This window comes from Euprymna scolopes, chromosome 8 (genome assembly GCF_053919585.1).
Source record: "Euprymna scolopes isolate OS-2025 chromosome 8, ASM5391958v1, whole genome shotgun sequence".
NCBI classification, from domain to species: Eukaryota; Metazoa; Mollusca; class Cephalopoda; order Sepiida; family Sepiolidae; genus Euprymna; species Euprymna scolopes.
The window spans coordinates 23,533,822-23,542,926 of NC_136489.1; positions in this window are offsets into that span (position 1 = coordinate 23,533,822).

Genomic DNA, 9,105 nt, shown 5'->3' on the forward strand with positions numbered 1-9,105 from the left:
CAGAGGGATGCAACATTTCGTCGATGGGACAGAGGCTGAAGCTTAGATGCCAGTTTAGGGCCTATCAGGTTTGCGACTCTCTTTTGAACCTTGTCAAGGAGCGAGAGACTAGTAGCAGATGCACCAGCCCAGATGTGACAGCAATACTCCATACATGGGCGAATGGTGGCCTTATAGAGGTACAGGATACTTTCGGGTGTTAGTAGTTTTCTCGCACGGTAGAGAGAGCCCACCTTTCTTGCAGCGGCCCTGGCAATGCCTTCAATGTAATTGTTCCAACTCATGTTTCCTGTGAACGTTAGGCCAAGGAGTTTGAAAGATGTACTCTCAGATAAAGAGTCGTTGGCCATTGCTATAGGTGGTAGAGAGGGTTTCTTGTAATTATTGAATGAAACTAGTTTAGTCTTGGCAGCATTAAACGCGACCAACCACTTTTGTCCCCATTCCACCACAGATTGGAGGTTTTCCTCTAGTGTTTCTGCCATTTCTTTAGAAATGTGTTTATTCGTCTTCCTGTTGTGCCTGCAATAGAGTGTAATATCATTAGCATATATACCCATCTCAGAGGCAATTTTGTCGGGGAGGTCATTTATGAATATCAGGAACAATAGAGGTCCAAGGATAGAACCCTGGGGCACTCCCGCATTTATATCATATTGTTTAGATGTGCGACCGTCGAGGACTACCTGGATTTTTCTCTTATCTAAGAAGGATTTAATTATGTTAAGTATTCTACCAGTGATACCGTATGATCTAATTTTCCTAAGGAGACCCTCATGCCATACCCTGTCAAAAGCCTTAGATATATCTAGAGCTACCGCTCTGCCCTCCTCCGCTTTGTCCAGTGAATGGTATATACGTTCAGAGATCACAGTTAGGATGTCTACTCTGGAACGGGTTTGTCTAAATCCATATTGTTTGTCAGTCAGAAGTTTAGCATCTGTAAGGTGATGGACTAGAGCATGGTTAATTAAGGTCTCAAATATTTTGGCAAAAAGTGGGAGGAGGCTAATGGGGCGATGATTTGATGGGTCAGTCCTTTCGCCAGAATTCTTGAATACTGGTACAACAGAAGCAGTTTTCCAACAGCCCGAAAAGCAAGCTTCATTAAGGCATTTGTTGTAGAGTTTGGAGAGAACTGGAGCTACTTCGGCTGAGCACTTTTTTGATAGCACAGCTGGGATAAGATCGGGTCTACATGCTTTTGAAATGTCAAGTTTTTTTATGATAGCATGCACCTGAGCAGGGGTGATTTTCAGATCGTTTAGCGTGGCGTCTGTCCGTAGGGGGTGGTTGGAAGGGTCCAGTGTGGAGTTTGAGGCAAACCGACTGGCAAGCATGTTAGCCTTGTCGGTTGCTGGGGAGACAACCTCGTGATTGTTGGTTAGTGGGGGAATTGTTGATTGCCCATTATTTACTACACTGTTGTAGATTTTCCAGAAGTCTCGAGTTCCTAGTTTTTGTGCTTCGATGCGTTTTTTAATGGTTTCCGTAAATTCTCTCTTAGCTGTCGCTATTTCTTTCTTAACGTTATTTCTAGCCTCTATATACTTCTGTCTGTTTGAACTGGACTTATGTCGGTTAAACCTACGGTATGCATGCTGCTTTTGAGCAATGGCAGTTGCGCAAGTCGACGTAAACCATTCGGGAGAGTGGGGCTTACTATAAAATTTCTGCATGGGAACATGCGCTTCGATTGCAGTTTTGAACCAGTCAGTGGTCTCGTTTGCACACTGTTCAGCAAGGAGAGAAAAATATTTCTCCATGGGGCATCTCTGATTAGTTCCACTATCATTAGTTTACTTGAGGAAACATCATTTGGAAAAGGGACACCATTCCTCGTAAAAGCCAGTGCGCGTTTACTATACCAAGATCATATTTGGGCCACGAATACGATGTGATTTTGAATATTTGGTCAAGGTTTACTTTTACAGAACCGAATTCTCATGGCAGGTTGTCCCATGTACCCATGTACAAAAAGACCTAGTGTCAAGAGGTCATTAAAGTTCTCGCCGTAACCAGACCTTACATGCTGCATAAAATTAGAGTACTGTTCTCATCTTCGCAACTTTTTTAAGTCTATCTTGTCGAACTCGGGAATGTTTCTGTCGAATTCGGGAACCCTACATTTACTTCACGGGAATAGAATGCTCTCGTTCCGCACACCATGACTGGATAGAGGTCCTACGTAATTTGCAATTGTATTTTTTCGGTCGCCCACACTGAGAATAGGTAACGTTCAACGTTCAAGAGAATGCAACTTTTACAATTGATTTTCAAAGTACTCAAACCACTGTTTAACCACAAGTCCATGTGGAAGTAATCAGAAGATTCCAAATAATACAAATGACCAATCCTAAGCTTTAAAATTCAGAAACGTAATAAAATCAGGTTTTACTAATTTCGTAACTATTATTATCTTTTGCTAGTGGTAGTTGGCATTCCGTAACACTGAGTGACCACTTAGTAGGTGTGAAATCCACCTAAGAACAGGTGTTAATGAGAAGAAACGATTGCAAACAGAACGTTGAAGAAAAACTATGCGAGTAATAACATTGCTCAAGGGTATTACACTAAAAGATGAGTAAAATAAATCACTGGTATGAACTAAGTTTGGTTGCTAATAGAACGGTTTATGAAGAAATACAAGGTGCCTTCAATAAGTTTCCAGACATTTTTTTACAGGTATTGAAAATTATCGTCGACTATTGAAATAAGTGTGTTATTGCTGTACATCTTTGGAGATGACTGACCAATTTTGACGAGTTCAGGTTCAAATGAACAGCTACAACAGAAATTGGAATACACCCTACTAAAGCCTGATTGTCATCACAGCTGGTGAATTTCAAAAATTCAATCTTGACATGAGGACACTTTTTTAGAACAATATGCAATAAAATTCTGTTTTACACGTGGGAAAAATGTTCCAGAAACGTATGGAATGCCTCAAACTGCTTTTGGACCATCTTGCATGAATCGATCATCAATTTTTGGTGGCATAAGAAATTCAAGGAAGGCAGGGAAGCTGAGGGATGATAAAAGATGTGTGAGGAGTAAGAAAGTTAGAACACCATAGTTGATTAGCTAAATAAAGAATTACAAATAAGTGCATGGTTTGATGTCAATGTGGAAATTGTGCACACAATTACTCGCGTGGAACTGAAGATGCGGAAGATTTGCGCAAATGCACCAGTTCACTACTCCATCTTTGTCACAGACTATTTAACCAAGATGAGTATTACGACAGTTCATCACCCCCATATAATTCAGACATGTGACACACACATACGTACATTCACTGTTTTTTTCGTATAGAAAATGTCTTAAGTTTAAGGGTAAAGAGGTCTTGAAAAGAAAATTATATTTCAGGGATTTTGCATAACTTATGCTCAATAACTATAAATCGAATGCAGTACACATCTGATATATTTGTATTTTGAAATAATATATATATATATATATATATATACACATATATATAAAGTTCCCTTAAAAAAATTAACAGATATCAGAGAAGGTGAAAGTATTTTATTTTAGCAGAGAAATCTAAAACACTATGTTCTTTTGTCTACCTCTTTGAAATAATTACAAAAAAATGTTTAACGCACTATCCCCCAAAATATAAATAAAATACACTTCAGTGTTAAAATTAATAGAAATGCATTGTTTAAAAAACGGGGAAAATGAAATTCTAAACATGACGACTAAAAGATCAGATGGTATTTGAATTTTATATCTTTAAATCTAAACAAAAATTTAAACAATATCTAAAAACAAAATTTAGTTAATTATAGACTTACACCCAGAAATATTATTTCTGCATTCATAATGATTAGTTACTTAGTTTATAAGTGATCCTTAAGCATATGTAACTATATGAATAAATGATGCATGAGTAAATATATGAATATATGATGTACGTGTAAATATATGAATATATGATGTACGTGTAAATATATGAATATATGATGTATGTGTAAATATATGAATATATGATGTATGTGTAAATATATGAATACATGATGTATGTGTAAATATATGAATATATGATGTATGTGTAAATATATGAATATATGATGTATGTGTAAATATATGAATATATGATGTACGTGTAAATATATGAATATATGATGTATGTGTAAATATATGAATATATGATGTATGTGTAAATATATGAATATATGATGTATGTGTAAATATATAAATATATGATGTACGTGTAAATATATGAATACATGATGTATGTGTAAATATATGAATATATGATGTATGTGTAAATATATGAATATATGATGTATGTGTAAATATATGAATACATGATGTATGTGTAAATATATGAATATATGATGTATGTGTAAATATATGAATACATGATGTATGTGTAAATATATGAATACATGATGTATGTGTAAATATATGAATATATGATGTATGTGTAAATATATGAATATATGATGTATGTGTAAATATATGAATATATGATGTACGTGTAAATATATGAATATATGATGTATGTGTAAATATATGAATATATGATGTATGTGTAAATATATGAATATATGATGTATGTGTAAATATATAAATATATGATGTACGTGTAAATATATGAATACATGATGTATGTGTAAATATATGAATACATGATGTATGTGTAAATATATGAATATATGATGTATGTGTAAATATATGAATACATGATGTACGTGTAAATATATGAATATATGATGTAGGTGTAAATATATGAATACATGATGTATGTGTAAATATATGAATACATGATGTATGTGTAAATATATGAATACATGATGTATGTGTAAATATATGAATACATGATGTACGTGTAAATATATGAATATATGATGTACGTGTAAATATATGAATATATGATGTATGTGTAAATATATGAATATATGATGTATGTGTAAATATATGAATATATGATGTATGTGTAAATATATAAATATATGATGTACGTGTAAATATATGAATATATGATGTATGTGTAAATATATGAATATATGATGTATGTGTAAATATATGAATATATGATGTACGTGTAAATATATGAATATATGATGTATGTGTAAATATATGAATATATGATGTATGTGTAAATATATGAATATATGATGTACGTGTAAATATATGAATATATAATGTATGTGTAAATATATGAATATATGATGTATGTGTAAATATATGAATATATGATGTATGTGTAAATATATGAATATATGATGTATGTGTAAATATATGAATATATGATGTACGTGTAAATATATGAATATATGATATATGTGTAAATATCTGAATATATGACGTACGTGTAAATATATGAATATATGATGTATGTGTAAATATATGAATATATGATGTATGTGTAAATATATGATGTATGTGTAAATATATGAATATATGACGTATGTGTAAATATATGGATATATGATGTATGTGTAAATATATGAATACATGATGTATGTGTAAATATATGAATATATGATGTATGTGTAAATATATGAATATATGATGTACGTGTAAATATATGAATATATAATGTTAGTGTAAATATATGAATATATGATGTATGTGTAAATATATGAATATATGATATATGTGTAAATATATGATGTACGTGTAAATATATGAATATATGATATATGTGTAAATATATGAATATATGATGTATGTGTAAATATATGAATATATGATATATGTGTAAATATATGAATATATGATGTTAGTGTAAATATATGAATATAGTATTGTGTAAATATATGAATATATGATGTACGTGTAAATATATAAATATATGATGTATGTGTAAATATATGAATATATAATGTATGTGTAAATATATGAATATATGATGTATGTGTAAATATCTGAATATATGATGTACGTCTAAATATATTAATATATGATATATGTGTAAATATCTGAATAAATGATGTACATGTTTATATATGAATATATGATATATATGTAAATATATGAATATATTATGTATGTGTAAATATATGAATATATGATATATGTGTAAATATATGAATATATAATGTACGTGTAAATATATTAATATATGATGTCCGTGTAAATATATGATTATATGACGTACGTGTAAATATATGAATATATGATGTACATGTTAATATATGAATTTATTATGTACGTGTGTATATATAAATATATAATGTACGTGTTAATATATGAATATATGATGGACGCGTAAATATATGAATATATGATGTATGTGTAAATATATGAATATATGATGTACGTGTAAATATATGAATATATGATGTACGTGTAAATATATGAAGATATGATGTATGTTTAAATATATGAATATATGATGTATGTGTAAATATATGAATATATGATGTATGTGTAAATATATGAATATATGATGTATGTGTAAATATATGAATATATGATTTATGTGTATATATATGAATACATTTTTATATATGAATATATGATGTACGTGTTAATATATGAATATATGATGTAGGTGTTAATACATGAATTTATGATGTCAGTGTAAATATATGATTATATGACGTACGTTTAAATATATGCATATATGATGTATGTGTAAATATATGCATATATTATGTATGTATAAATATATGAATATATAATGTATGTGTAAATATTTGAGTATATAATTGATATGTAAATATATAGATATATGCACCTACCAAACTTTACCTATGTTACGTTAACCAACATGTTTTAGCCTTCGTCGCAAAATAGACAAAGAAAAAGAAAGAACTCCAACTCAGTTTTCCTTTATTTATTTCCTCATACTCCTCTCACACGTGAGTTCTCGTTACGGCTGTGACTTAACCTACGTCTCTAATGCGTTCTCGAATGTCACCCATGTCTCTAACGTGATCGTCATCTCCAATGTGGTATTTTTATAGTCTTTTTCTTGTAAGATCGCTTCGCATGCAATTGCATACGAACGTTCGCGCTCTGCTACATATAGATGAACATAAGATAATTTTTAAAGGAATAAATTTTCTTTAGCTTTGATAAAGAACGAAAGGTTTATAATTCTACAGGGCCGAGAACTAGAACATTAACAAAGAAAGATATTTATACAGGATTCAAAAGATGTACACATTACTTCATCGTCGCCGGTGGAGTACACTTCCGGAATTTTTTGCTTCTTCTCTATTTTGTTCTTTTTATGTATGTTTGTATAATTAATCGTTCACCGTCTTAATCTTTATCACTACTAGTGTAATTGTATTGTATACAACGTGTTTTGAACATCAGATTTTCTTCATCCAGAGCCTAGTACTGCTAGAGTTTCTATAAGTATCCATCTGCATCTTTTGTCGATCAAATTGAAAAACTAATACATTCAGAAGACATTCAATTGAAAAACTAACGAATTCAATTTTAAAAGGAAGACATTTAATTTAAAAACTAACGCATTTGAATTAAAAACCAATGTATTCAATTTAAAAACAAGCACATTTGAATTAAAAACCAATGTATTCAATTTAAAAACTAACACATTTGAATTAAAAACCAATGTATTCAATTTAAACACTTACATATTTGAATTAAAAACCAAAGCAGTCAATTTAAAAACTAACATATTTGAATTAAAAACCAATGCATTCAATTTAAAACTAATACATTTTAATTAAAAACCAATGTATTCAATTTAAAAACTAACACATTTGAATTAAAAACCAATGTATTCAATTTAAAAACTAACACATTTGAATTAAAAACCAATGCATTCAATTTAAAAACTAACACATTTTAATTAAAAACCAATGCATTCAATTTAAAAACTAATACATTTGAATTAAAAAACAATGCATTCAATTTAAAAACGAACGCATTTAAATTAAAAACCAATGTATTCAATTTAAAAACTAACACATTTGAATTAAAAACCAATGTATTCAATTTAAAAACAAACGCATTTGAATTAAAAACCAATGTATTCAATTTAAAAACGAACACATTTGAATTAAAAACCTATGCATTCAATTTAAAAACTAACACATTTGAAGTAAGGACCAATGCATTCAATTTAAAAACAAACGCATTTGAATTAAAAACCAATGCATTCAATTTAAAAACAAACATATTTGAATTAAAAACCAATGCATTCAATTTAAAAACTAACAAATTTGAATTAAAATCCAATGTATTCAATTTAAAAACAAATATATTTGAATTAAAAACCAATGCATTCAATTTAAAAACTAACAAATTTGAATTAAAATCCAATGCATTCAATTTAAAAACTAACATATTTGAATTAAAACTTAGCACATTCAGTTTAACAACAAACACGTTTAATTTAAAAAATTAAGTCAAACAATTTTAAAACAAACACATTCAAATAAAACACTAGTGCAATCAGTTTAAAGACTAACGCATTCAAAAAATAATGAATTCGTTTTAAAACCAAAACAATTAATTTTAACTCCAGTTTTAATCAATTTAAAATCAAGTTTTCAAGTTTATAAACATTTTTTTCCGAACAATCATGACGAAACGAGAAATAAAGAAGACATGAAACAAGGTAAATATAAGACATCAATTGATGCAATATGGCGTACTTTTGAAGCTGTTCAAAGCCATGAAGATTCCCTGTAATTAAATTACAGTAAGAAAGTGGATTGTCGACGGTAAAAAAAGCATCGAAACGAAGCCAGGAGGAGGAACCAAAACGAACTTGTCAAGTTTTTGCCGTGTCACAAAGATTATTTAATAAAAATGTAAGATGATAATTGTACAGTCAACCTTGAAATATTTATCTGAAAATTTTCGGAACCACCCAAATCCAGAAATAGTAATAAATGTATTTACAAGTATAATCAAACGACATTATGATGAGGCTTGTTTTATACTGAAAATGTTATAGGCGTTTCTGTTGGTGTAAACTCATCTGCTAATAAATCTCCTTGACAGCCTGGCTAGATGACTAAATTTGAGGATAGGATTGGAGTTATATCCAAAAAAATAAATAAATAATTTAGCAGAATGACTACCCATCTATTGGTCATCTGTTGTTGTCATATGTGTAGGCAAAATCTTCTCCGGTACAGAAATTGTTAAAAAACGTTTATG